At 34.8% G+C, this 12,708-nt stretch overlaps 1 pseudogene; it reads right to left on the reverse strand.

Moving 5' to 3' along the window:
- Positions 1–8,309: 8,309 nt before the first annotated feature.
- LOC122747227 lies at positions 8,310–10,153 on the reverse strand (annotated as a pseudogene).
- Between the last annotated feature and the right edge of the window lie 2,555 nt (positions 10,154–12,708).

The following is a 12,708-nucleotide window of genomic DNA, read 5'->3' on the forward strand; positions in this document are numbered from 1 at the left end:
AATCTTAGTTACATTAGTTTTGTTTCTTCAAAAGCTTTTTAATTTTATATAATGAAAATAATCTATTTTACATTGAATTTTATTCTCCATATCTTCTTTGGTCCTAAATTCTTCCCTTGCCCATAAATCTGAGAGATAAATAATTCATACACCCTTAATTTGCTTATGGGATCATTATTTATGTATAAATAATGTACCCATTTTGACCTTATTTTAGTATATGGTGTGAAATGTTTGTCTATACCTAGTTTCTGCTATCCTGTTTTCCAGTTTTCCCAGCAGTTTCTGTCAAATAATGAGTTTTTGTTCCAAAAGCTTGGATCTTTGGATTTTTCACATACTAAATTACTATAGTTATGTGCTACAGTCTAATTTCAACCTATTTTATTCCACCGATTTACCTCTCTGTTTCTTAGCTATTATCAGATTGTTTTGATAATTACCACTTTATAATACAATATTAGATCTGGTACTGCTGAACCACCTTTTCTTTTCGTATTTTTCATGGATTCCCATGATATCCTTGAACTTTTGTTTTTCCAGATGAATTCTGTTATTATATTTCTAGCTCTGTAAAATATTTTTGATAGTTCAATTGGTATAACACTAAATAAATAAACTTAGGTAGGATTTCCATTTTTATTATGTTGGTTCTGCCTACCCATGACCAATTAATCATTTTCCAATTATTTAGATCTGACTTTACTTATTGTTGCTTTATTTATTTATAGTTTATTCATAGTTGCTGCATTTGTCTTGGGAGGTAGACTCCCAAATATTTTATATTGGCCACAGTTATTTTAAATGGAATTTCTCTTTCTATCTGTAGTTGGACTTTATTTGTCATATATAAATGCTGATTATTTATGTGGGTTTATTTTGTATCCTGCAAATTTGCTAAAGTTATTAATAATTTCAAGTAGCTTTTTAATTGTTTCTCTAGGATTTTTTAAGTATATTATCATAACACCCACAGAGTGATAGTTTTAATTCCTATTCTATTTTTAAATTTCTTTTTTTCTCTTATTAGTATAGTTAACATTTCTAATACAATATTAAATAATATAGGTGATAACAGGCATCCTTGCTTCACTCCTCATTGTATTGGGAAAGCTTTTAAGTTATCCGCATTACAGATAATGCTTGCAGATGGTCTTAGATAAACAGAGCTTATCATTTTAAGGTAAGCTCCTTTTATTCCTATGTTCTCTAGTGTCTTTAATAGGAATGGGTCCTGTATTTTGTCAAAGGCCTCTTCTGCATCAATTTACATAATCATATGATTTCTGTTGCTTTTATTATTTATATGGTCAATTATTCTGATAGCTTTCCTTATATTGAACCAGTCCTGCATTCCTGGTGTAAATGCCACCGATCCTATTGATATATTTCAGTAATATTTTTGCTAGTATTTTATTTAAAGTTTTTACATCAATCAATATCCATTAGGGAAATCAGTCTGTAATTTTTTTTTCTCTATTTTAGCTCTTCCTAGTTTGGGTAACAGCACCATATTTGTCCCATGAAAGGAATTTGGTAGGACTCCACTTATTTTTTTTTCAAATAATTTATGTAGTACTGGGATTAATTGTTCTTTAAATGTTTGGAAGAATTAACTTGTGAATCCTTCTAGTCCTGAGCATTTTTTCTTAGGAAGTTTACTGATGGCTTGTTCAATTTCATTTTCTAAAATTGGGTTATTTAAATAGTTTATTTCTGCTGTTATCTAGGCAATTTATATTATTGTAGATATTCATCCATTTCATTTAGGAAGTAGATATTCATCCATTTCATTCATTTTCAAATCTTTGGCATATAATTGGGAAAAATATTTCCTGATAATTCTCTTAATTTCCTCTTCATTGGTGGCATGTTCATTCCTTTCATTTTTGATACTAGTAATTTGGTTTTCTTCTTTCCTATCTTTCATCACATTAACCAATGGGTTATCTATTGTTGTTGTTTTTCATAAAAGCAGCTTCTAGATTTATTTAGTAATGCAATGGTTTTCTTACTTTCAACTTTATTAATTTCTTCTTTGATTTTCAGGATTCCTTGGTATTTAGTTGGGAATTTTTAATTAGTTCATTTTCTAGTTTTTTTAGTTGCATGCCCAAATCATTGATCTTTTTTCCCTCTATTTTATTAATGTAAGCAGTTAGGGATATAAATTTTTCCCAGAAAGACTCCTTTGACTGCATCCCATAAATTTTGATATGTTGTCCAATCATTGTCATTTTATTTGTTTCTATGATTTGTTCTTTGACCCACTTTTTTTGTAAGATTACCTTAATTTCCAATTGGTTTTTAATCTCTCTTTCAATTTTCCATTATTGAATATAATTTTTATTGCATTATGATCTGAAAAGGATGTGTTTACCATTTCTGGATTTCTGAATCTGATTGTAAGGGTTTTATGCCCTAAAATATGGTAAATTTTCATATAGGTCTGATGTACTGCTGAGGAAAAGGTACATTTCTTTCTAATCTCATTAAATTTTCTCCAGAGATCTATCATATCTAACTTTTCAAGAATTTTATTAATTTACTTAACTTTTTTCTTGTTTAATCTTTGCTTAGATTTATCCAGCTCTGAGAGGGAAAGGTGAAGGTCCCCCAGTAGGATAGTTTTATTATCTATTTCCTCCTGTAACTCATTCAACTCCTCCTTTAAAAATTTAAATAGTTAACACATTAGGTTCATCTATGTTACTTATTGATTTGAGTTCATTGTCTATGGTATATTTCAGCAAGATAGAGTTTCCTTTTTACTTCTTTTAACCAGATCTATTTTTGCTTTTGGTTTGTCTGAAATCATAACTGCTAGCCCTGCTTTCCCTGCTTCAGCTAAAGCATAATAGAGTGTGTTCCATCCCCTTACATGTAGCCTGTGTGTATCTCTCTGCTTTATATAAGTTTCTTATAAATAGCATATTGTAGGATTTTAGTTTTTAATCCATTCTGCTATCTGCTTCTGTTTAATGGGTGAGTTCCCTCCATTCACATTCATAGTTATGATGATTAAGCATTTATTTCTCTCCATGCAATTTTTCACCTGTTTATCCTCCCCCACCCCCATTCTGACCTCCCACACTCTCCTTCCTAACCAGTGTTTTACTTATGATCACCACCTTCCCCAGTTTCTCCTCCCTTGTTTCCTTTTTTTAAATTATTTGTTTGTTTATTTTTTTTTATGAGGCAGTTGAGGTTAAGTGACTTGACCAGGGTCACACAGCCAGCAAGTGTCAAGTGTCTGAGGCCAGTCTTGAACCCAGGACCTATGGAATCCAGGTCCATTGCTCCACCCACTGCACCACCCAGCTGCCCCAACCTCATTCCTTTTTAAACTTCCTTATAGTGTAAGATAGATTTCTACATCTAGCTGAATGTGTTTGTTATACCCTCTTTGAGCCAACTTTCATGAGCGCAAAGTTTAATCTTTGATCATGCCCCTTATCTTCCCCTCTATTATGATAGTTATTTTAGGCCTCTGTGTGTGTGTGTGTGTGTGTGTGTGTGTGTGTGTGTGTGTGTGTGTGTGTGTGTGTGGTTGGGACAATTCACCCCATTCAATTTTTCCCCTCCTTCTTCCATGAAATTTTTTACCCCTTTATTTTGTTTTCTCAGATGTTGTTTCATCAATGTCACCTTATGACTATACCCTCTGTATATATAGAATCCTTCTAACTATTCTTATAGTAAAGTTGTTAAGACATAAATATTATCATCCCTTAAATATTACCTTATGACAACATCCTCTTTACATATACTCCTAATTGCTCTTATAATAAAGTTAAGGCTTACAAATATTATGGTATAAAACTAGAAACAGTTTAGCCTTATTAAATTTCTTACAGTTTTCCTTTGTTATTTTTTTTTTTACCTTTTTATGTTTCTCTTGAGTCTTGTATTTGGAGGTCATATTTTTTATTCAACTCTAGCCTTTTAATCAGAAATGCTTGAAATTCCTCTATTTAATTAAATATCATTGCCAATTCAAAATTGAAATTATTATCCTTACATGAAATTTTCATTTTAATTTCAAAATTTGCCTGATTCCCCAGGTTTGTAAACTTGGTGTTAACTTAATTATTTCTACTCCCTCTTCTCTCCTATCAACTTAAATGTAAAATCCTATTTATTCTAGTTCTTGAGGATGTCTCATGGCCTACTCTTTCTATCTTATTGCCACCATCCCAGTACATAACTACATTAAAAACTGCCTATATAATTGCTTTGTCTTTCTAATAAATCTTACAGCCTCCAACCCTCCAAACTATTATTCAAATAATGGCAAATATTTTATGCATAAATTATCATATCACTCCTTTACACAAAATGCTTCAATATGTTCTTATTACTCATGGAAAAAATCATGTCTTTTCCTTTTAATCAAGATCTTATAAAATCTGTCATTTCTCTCCTGTGTTATACTTCTATCTTGTCATATTTGTCCTTAAGTCCCTCCTACCTTGATGATTTCCTGAGAAATAGTAGGTCCTCAACAAACACTTATTCATTCAATTAGTTTGATTCTCATTCATTTACTTAATCAATGAATGGGAATGAATGCGATATTACTCACGATCAGCTTCTATACTTCCCTCAATCCAGTCTACTCTCCCCTCAATGGGTCCCTTGTGTTTGTAATTTTGTTCTGATGGTTCTCCTGTTCTATCCATCCCCCTGGGGAATTATTTCTGATAAGAGAGATAAAAATGAATCATTTAAATGATAAATTATCATGGGACTGGATCTGTGTCAGGGTGACTGTGGGGTTGGGCTCTACTCCTGTCTCAGCACCACAGTTCCCTCCTTCTGATCTTCCAAGCTGTTCTTGGTTAGAAGTTGATTTCAGCACATTCTTCTGTGGGTTTTGCTGCTCCAGACATTGTCTTATGACATTATTTCAATGGTTTTTTTGGAGCGATTGTGTCATGAGTTCCAGAGCTCACTGCCTTTCCTCCATCATCTTGGCTCCACCCTGGAAGTCCTAGCCAACTCTTTTTTTTTTTTTTTTAATGATTTTCTTGCATCACTCTCATTTCTCTTTCCATTTTTCCTCTACCTCTCTTACTTTATTTTCAAAGTATTTTGAGCACTTCCATGGCCTAAGACCAATTCATATTTTTCTTGGAAGCTTTAGATGTAGGAACTTTGACTTTGTTATCTTATTCTGAGGTTGTATTTTAATCTTTGTCACCATAGAAACTTTCTAGAGTCAGCATTTTTTCTGTTTGCTCATTTTGTAAGCTTATTTTTTGACATTTAAACCTTTGTTAAAGTGGTACACTGCTTCCAGGGTGGAAGGCAAACTTTCCCAAACTTTAGGGGGTTTGAACAGCTGTTCTCAAAGATACTTCTAGGAATTTGTAAGTCATTAGTTCTTCCAAGGTGGTATGATTTAAGGAGACGTATGTTCTACCCTCTCCTGGCCTGTGCTCTGGTCGGCAAGCAACCACAGGCCTGCTTTTTTGCCTTGAAACTATGAACAGAATATCACTCTATTGTGACTGCAAGCTCTTGTGTGCTTGTGCTCCGCCCCTGCCTGGGACCACCACCTAAGACCATTACCTGGATCTGAGTATGGGCAAAACAACAGAATCCTGCCTCAGTGTTAGCAAAGATATCCCTGTAATCTCCTGGCCAATTGCTTGACCCCCTTACCATATGTGGGCTGAGTTCCAAAAATAGTTGCTGCCATAGCTGATTCAGAGGCTATAGAGTACTGGTTTGCTGGTGCTGAGTCTGTGCTGGCCCAGCCTGTGCTGGGCTGCTCTCCACTCTCACCACATTACAACAGTCCTTTCCTGCTGATCTTCTAAGTTGTCTTTGACTGGAAAATTCTTTCACCCTGTCCTTATGTGGGTTCTGCTGCCCTAGAAATTGTCTTATGTCATTATTTTAAAGTATTTGGAGGGATCTTGGGGAGATCTCAGGCAAGTCACTGGCTTTCCTCTGCCATCTCAGCCTGACTCATTTTTTAAATGTTTTTCTTTAAATCATTCTAATTTTCTTCCCATATTTTTCCTCTACCTTTCATTCTTGTTTTAAAAAATATTTTTAACTCACCCATTGTCTAAGACCAATTCATATTCTGTTCTGAGGCTTTGGATATAACTTGACTTTGTTATCTTTTTCTGAGTTTTTATCTGCCTTGTCACCATCATAACTTTCTATATTCAGGGTCTTTTTCTGCTATTTTTTTTTCATTTTCCAGCCCTATTTCTTGAATTTTAACTATTACAAGCTGGAGCCTTACTTGTAAGAAGGATGGGAAACTGTCTCAAGCTTCAGGTTTTATTTGCAGCTTTTTTCAGAGGTAATTTGGGAGACCTCTAAGTTTTTGGTTCTTTTAAGCTGATATGATCTAGTGAGAGGTGTGTTTACTATTTCTTATTCGGTGTTCTGGTTAGTGAATGACCCCAAGCACTCTTTTCTACCCTGGAACTATGAACAATGTTTCAGCTCCCCTCTGGTCCCAAGCTCTGGCATGTTTGTACTACTCCTTACCCTGAGACTTTGATCCAGTTCCGAATGTGGGTAATGCAACAGAGTCTTGCCTCTGGTGGCAGCAAAGCATCCCCTATAGTCTTCTGACCTCCTTGCTCTCTGTTGGCTAAGAAGTCAAGAGGCTGCCACTGCCACCAATAAAACAATTACTCCCAAGCTCGATTGTGGGTTTGCAGGGGCATAGTCTGTTATGGACTGGACTGTATTCTTACCCTGTTGCAACAAACTTTTCCTGTTTGGTTCTGATGGTGAGCACAATGATCTGAGAAACTGGATTAAAAAACAAAGCAAAACACTACTTTATATGTAAAGAAAAGCTCAAATCTAAATAAAATTTTCTTATTCATTTGAGGCTTTTGTTCTTTGAGTCAAGTTTAACTTTTCTGACATAACAGACATTTACACTTTTATGTACTTTATGTAACAGCCAAAATGGTACCATTGTTCTTGCTTACATATGTATTTTTTTTATCCCTTCTCCTGACCTTTTCTAAGTAATTTGCCTTCTGGAATTCCTGAATTGCTTTCTCTAACTCTCACCACAAATCGTAGCAACTACATCAAGTCTTTCCAAATAAAACCAACTTGAATTATTTTCACTTTAACTTTGTAATGAATACATGAGAAAGGCTCCATAATGTAACTAGTAGAGTTCTGGCTTCAACCTCGGGAAGACCTGGGTTCAACTTCTATTTGACTCAAACTTCTATGTAACCATCAGCATGTGATTTGATCTTTGTGTTGAAGGCAAACTTCTAATAATCTAAGCAATTAGCAAAGACGGTCTCCACTTGCATTAATAGAAGGAGTTTAACCTGTCCTTCAACAAAATGAGTTACCTAATTATAGAAAATCACAGAACCAGTCTCCATAAGATAATTTGAATAAATTTTGTGCCACAGAGTATTCATATTATTTCTTTTTATATGCATATATATGTATACACATATGTACATAACATACATATATATACATATATATATACACATATATATATGTGGTTTGTAATCTTTATTCATGAATACCATAAATGTTTTGGAGAGCAAATCTCTTTATTTGACACTGTACAATTTTAAAATGTATGATAGGTACCTTCTTTAATATGACTCAAGCAGCAAATTCATCTTATACCCATTTATTTTTATAAGAATGTCATCATGGGGCAGCTAGGTGGTGCAGTGGATAAAGCACTGGCCCTGGATTCAGGAGGACCTGAGTTCAAATCCAACCTCAGACACTTGACACTTACTAGCTGTGTGACCCTGGGCAAATCACTTAACCCTTATTGTCCCACTTAAAAAAAAAAAAAAAGAATGTCATCTTATGTAATGTTAATATCCTGTTTTATTTCTATTATACTCTACATACTTTAAGGAAAATAGGGTTTTTCTTTTAAAATTTAACTGTCTCTTCTGTTATTTTAGTATCTTGATATTTACATCAAGTCTCTCAATTGAGGGGGAAAAACTGTTCTAACTGAAGTGTAAAATAGTTAACAATGGAAAATTACAGGACAGGAATTCATACTTATAATATATAAAAATATTTTCACCAGAGAGAGACATTTAACAAATAAAACAATGCATTGGAATAAAGTTCATTGGAAGCAAGTACTAGAGGGTCAGTTGCATCCCTGAGCACAGAATGTATTAAGAAAAGGCTCAATTTAAAATGTTTGCTCTGTCAAGAAATATGCAACCCCAATGTATATGGATGTTCGATAGTCTGCAGTAGGTTTTTCTACTGTGTCAATTAGGAGTGACTGCTGCAAAGCACCTCATCAAAGAGGCCTTCTTTTAATCTAGGTGTTTTACTCTGCTGGTATATCTCAGCCAAGAAGTCTGAACATTAATATTTTCTCCCAAATCTTTTGTCAAACGTTGTCTTTAATTATTACAAAGCAGGCAGTCTCAATCTTTGCCACATAGTCATATATTCCCGTGTGCCAGAGCATCATCATAGCACTCAGAAGCAGTGCATTGGGATTGGCCATATCCTTTTCAGCAATGTCTGAGGCTGTTCTGTGAACCGATTCAAAGATTGCAATTCCATTAGCATCAATATTTCCACTAGGTGTGAACCACTATTACTTACTATCAAGGCTAGCACATAAATCAGAAAGGATGTTCCCATACAAGTTTGGCATCACAAAGATATCAAAATGGGATGGATCTTGTACAATATTCAAACATACTACATCAAGGTACATCTCATTAAATTTAATATCTTTGCAATTTTCTACAACTTCCATGTACTTTTGGAACGAAAGCACATCTGACATTCTCATATTTGCTTTGTGCACAGACGCCATATTGTTTGAGTGATTGTTCCTGGTATAGTTAAAGGCAATTTCTGCCATATGTTTGGTTCACTATTTCCATGATGAGTTTGATGCTCTGTAAAACACCATCAAAGAGCTCATGTTCAATTCCACTGTATTCACCTTCAGAGTTCTCCCAAATTGTGATAATATTTACATCTGTGTAAGGGGTTTTGTAGCCTTCAATGGAGACACATGGACACAAGTTTGCATAAAGGTCAAAAGGTTTATCAAGCAATAGAATCATAGAAGATTCATGTCTAGCTGCTATTGTTGTCTTTGAGGGGCCTTTTATTTCCATCTTGATTTTGTCCATAGATTCTTTGTCTTCAGGAGGAATCATTCATTTTCCTCCTTTCCTTAACAGCAGAGACATTCTTCTCTTCCCACTAAATGGGTGCTTTGGTAGCATTAAAAATCTTCATAACAGAAGCTGAAATTTCTGGTCCAATACCATCTGTGTGGATTATGGTCACTGTCTGTATAGCACCAGGAAAACTTTGGGTCACCTGTTTTGAGTTCCTGAAGGCCCCTAACAGCCAAAATACCTTCAGAACGAGAGTGAGATTTTCCCCAGTCCATTGATCTAAGTGATTTAATTGTGATAGTAATCAGTATAATAGACTACAAATGGTGATTTACTTATGTTTAGGTGTTGTCTAGTTTCTTAGAAATTAGGTAACTGGTTTTTAATATACTCTTAATATACTTTAGTGGCTTAAACCAATGAAGTAATATGTTCTCACGTATCAACTTTAAAGTAAATTTGTTTCTTGATCATTATAACTGATGTCCCTTGATCCATGTTGTTAACCACAAGATAATGAAAATAGCATCTTCTAAGCTGAAAGAGCCAATTAGCTTCAGAGAAAGAGTTACCAACACCAACTGTGCCAAGTGAAGCTACAGGTGTTGTCACAAACCCACATAAGGGAAGAAATTCCTGGGTGCTGGACAGTGAGGAACCAATCAGCATTAGAGATTGGAGGAGGTCAAGAGGACACATGGCTACAACAATGACTTGCGACAAGTGACTATATCTACACTTTGCTTTTTTGTACATGAGTACTTACTAATCTGTTTTATATTTGAGAGGAGTTTGTCTAAAAACAGTAAGGTATAAATACTTTTAAAGTCCTGTAGGGGTATAAAAACACCTGGATCACTAGGCTCAGTATCTTCAGGTCCTAGACCTGATACTGGCTTTATTGTGAGACAGGATCCTTCTCTCAATTTCCCTATGGCTTGGAGACTTTGCTGTTTCTTTTCTTGGTTGGACTTAGAAATTTTCGCTACAGGGATAAACGTGGGACCAGCCATAGTGCCTGCTTCTTAAGGCCTGAAGGTGGCAATGGTTATCTGCATACTCCCTCTGTCCCAGCAACCAGGCCTGGCATCCTCTGCAGGCCTGCCACAGAGGAGGGAAGGCAGGAGCCTAGGTATACATATTATTTCTCCCAATAAAATGGAAGCTGCTTGAGCACAGATAATGTTTCACATATGTCTTTATATCTCCAGTGTCTGGGAAAATTGCCTAGTACATGGTAAACAGACAATACACATTTATTGATTGATTGGAATCAAAATGTAGGTGACTCATATCTCCATCTTTAATAAGACGGGCTCTAAGGATGAAAAAATCCTGATAATAAAGTCAAATAAAACAGATAAAATGAAAAGGCTTGGGGTAAGATGAAACCTAAAATGGACCTTCTAATTTAATTTCCATCCTAAACATTTTTAGTTATGGATAGTATGTTATCAACACAGTGAGACATAGATTTCAGTATTACTTTCCCAAAGCAGTGTATTCTAAAGGAGGACTCAATCTGTTAACCCATTTTATTAAACCTGATGACATTGAATGTTATTAACAGAAAATAAATCAAAGAAACTATGCTGTAAAGTAAATCTAAAATTCCATGGAGCACAAAAATAACTGAGTATGTTATTGAACCTGAGCTTTTAATAATAAAAAATAATAATCATTTAAATGGGTGAAAATTACTGCTCTTCTCAGGAAGCCAAAGTCATCAATATGACCTGCACCTGTGGAATATTATTCCACTACATCGTCCAAGTACTGAACTGAAAAACAGATCTCTCTCTTTTTTAATTTTTTACATCATTCCCTCTATTAAACCAAGTGTGTTTGTTTGTTTTTTGGTTTGAATTGTGACATTTCCATCTATTTTATTTATTGGGTAATCATTTCTTAACGACAGTAATAATAATAAAAGATTTGATAAATGACAATAAGACTTCCTTAAAAACAAACAACCACTTCTCATATATTATCATTTGGGGGATTATTATTACCATCATTAATCTTGGTTATTATTAAGATCATGTCTAGTAAAAATAATGAGAATAGTTATTATTTGCATGGGGTGGGTAGAGTCCCAGGACTGAAGTCATAAGACTCACATTCCTGAGTTCAACCTGGCTTCAGATACTTTCTAGCTGTGTGACCCTGGGCAAGTCACTTAATCCGATTAATCTCACTTTCCTCATCTGTAAAAAGAGCTGGGGAAGGAAATAGAATATCACTTCAGTATCTATGCCAAGAAAGCCTCAAATGTGGTTACTAAGAGTCAAATACTGAAGAAAAACAAATTAACAGCAAAACAAACAAAACCCCTATCTTATATGGCACTTTAAGGTGTGCAAAGCACATTACAACTATTATCTCACTGAGCCTGTTAATGATCCTAGAAGAGATATGATGTATCCTTCTTCACCATCATTTCCTTTGTCTAGACTGTAATTTATTTCCTTTTGCATCTTTCAGTGATATGTTATTTCACATGGGATTTAATAATAATAATAATAATATATACATATATGTATATGTTCACATATGCACATATATGTGTATATGCACTTTGTGAACATTTGAGATGATATGAAATGTTAATTGCTAAGAACTATGAACAGGAAATATATTGAATAACACATAAGTAGGACTAGATTCATGTTTCTAGGTATCTACCAGCCATAGATCAGGATCTATATCTGTAGTTATAAACCTCAGCATTTACAAACAGTAATTTACCTGGTGCTATGTCTTTTGTATGTCTTGCAATATGATGCTCCTTCTCTGTTAATAAGAAGTCAATTTAGGAAAAAAATGATTATTCCCTGACACTTTTTTTCATGGTAAATTAAAAAAAAATCTCTTAATAAGAAGATAGAATTGGGGCTGCTAGGTTGTATAGTGGATTAATCACTGGCCCTGAATTCAGGAGGACCTGAGTTCAAATTCAGCCTCAGACACTTGACACTTACTAGCTGTGTGACACTGGGCACGTCCCATAAACCTCATTGCCCCACAACAAAACAAAACAAAATAAACAAAAAAATCAGAACATAGAATTACAATAATAGAGTTCATTATATGGTCCCCAAATCCACATTTTCCCAGCCATACCTTATATCTTTGCTATTCCCACCCCCACCCTCATTCTCCTACTATACCACTCCAGACAATTGGGAATGCGCTAAGGGATCTGCCCCTTTCAGCTCTGCATTTATCTCCATTGTACCTACTCCATCCTGGTTAGTGGCTCACATGGTTCACTAAATCTTTTTTTTTTTTTTTGGTGAGGCAGTTGGGGTTAAATGACTTGCCCAGAGTCACACAGCTAGTAAGTGTTAAATGTCTGAGGTCGGATTTGAACTCAGATCCTCCTGACTCCAGGGCCAGTGCTCTATCCACTGTGCCACCTAGCTGCCCCTTGTTTCACTAAATCTTGTTTACTTTCATGCTGCCTTTCTTGATCCTGAAATGTAATCAAAGCATTATTACTATTGCCAACGGAAAAAGGGAATCAGTTTACCTCCCAATTGTTCTCTTCACCACATCTATAATTTCA

This window comes from Dromiciops gliroides, chromosome 3 (assembly GCF_019393635.1).
Source record: "Dromiciops gliroides isolate mDroGli1 chromosome 3, mDroGli1.pri, whole genome shotgun sequence".
NCBI lineage: Eukaryota > Metazoa > Chordata > Mammalia > Microbiotheria > Microbiotheriidae > Dromiciops > Dromiciops gliroides.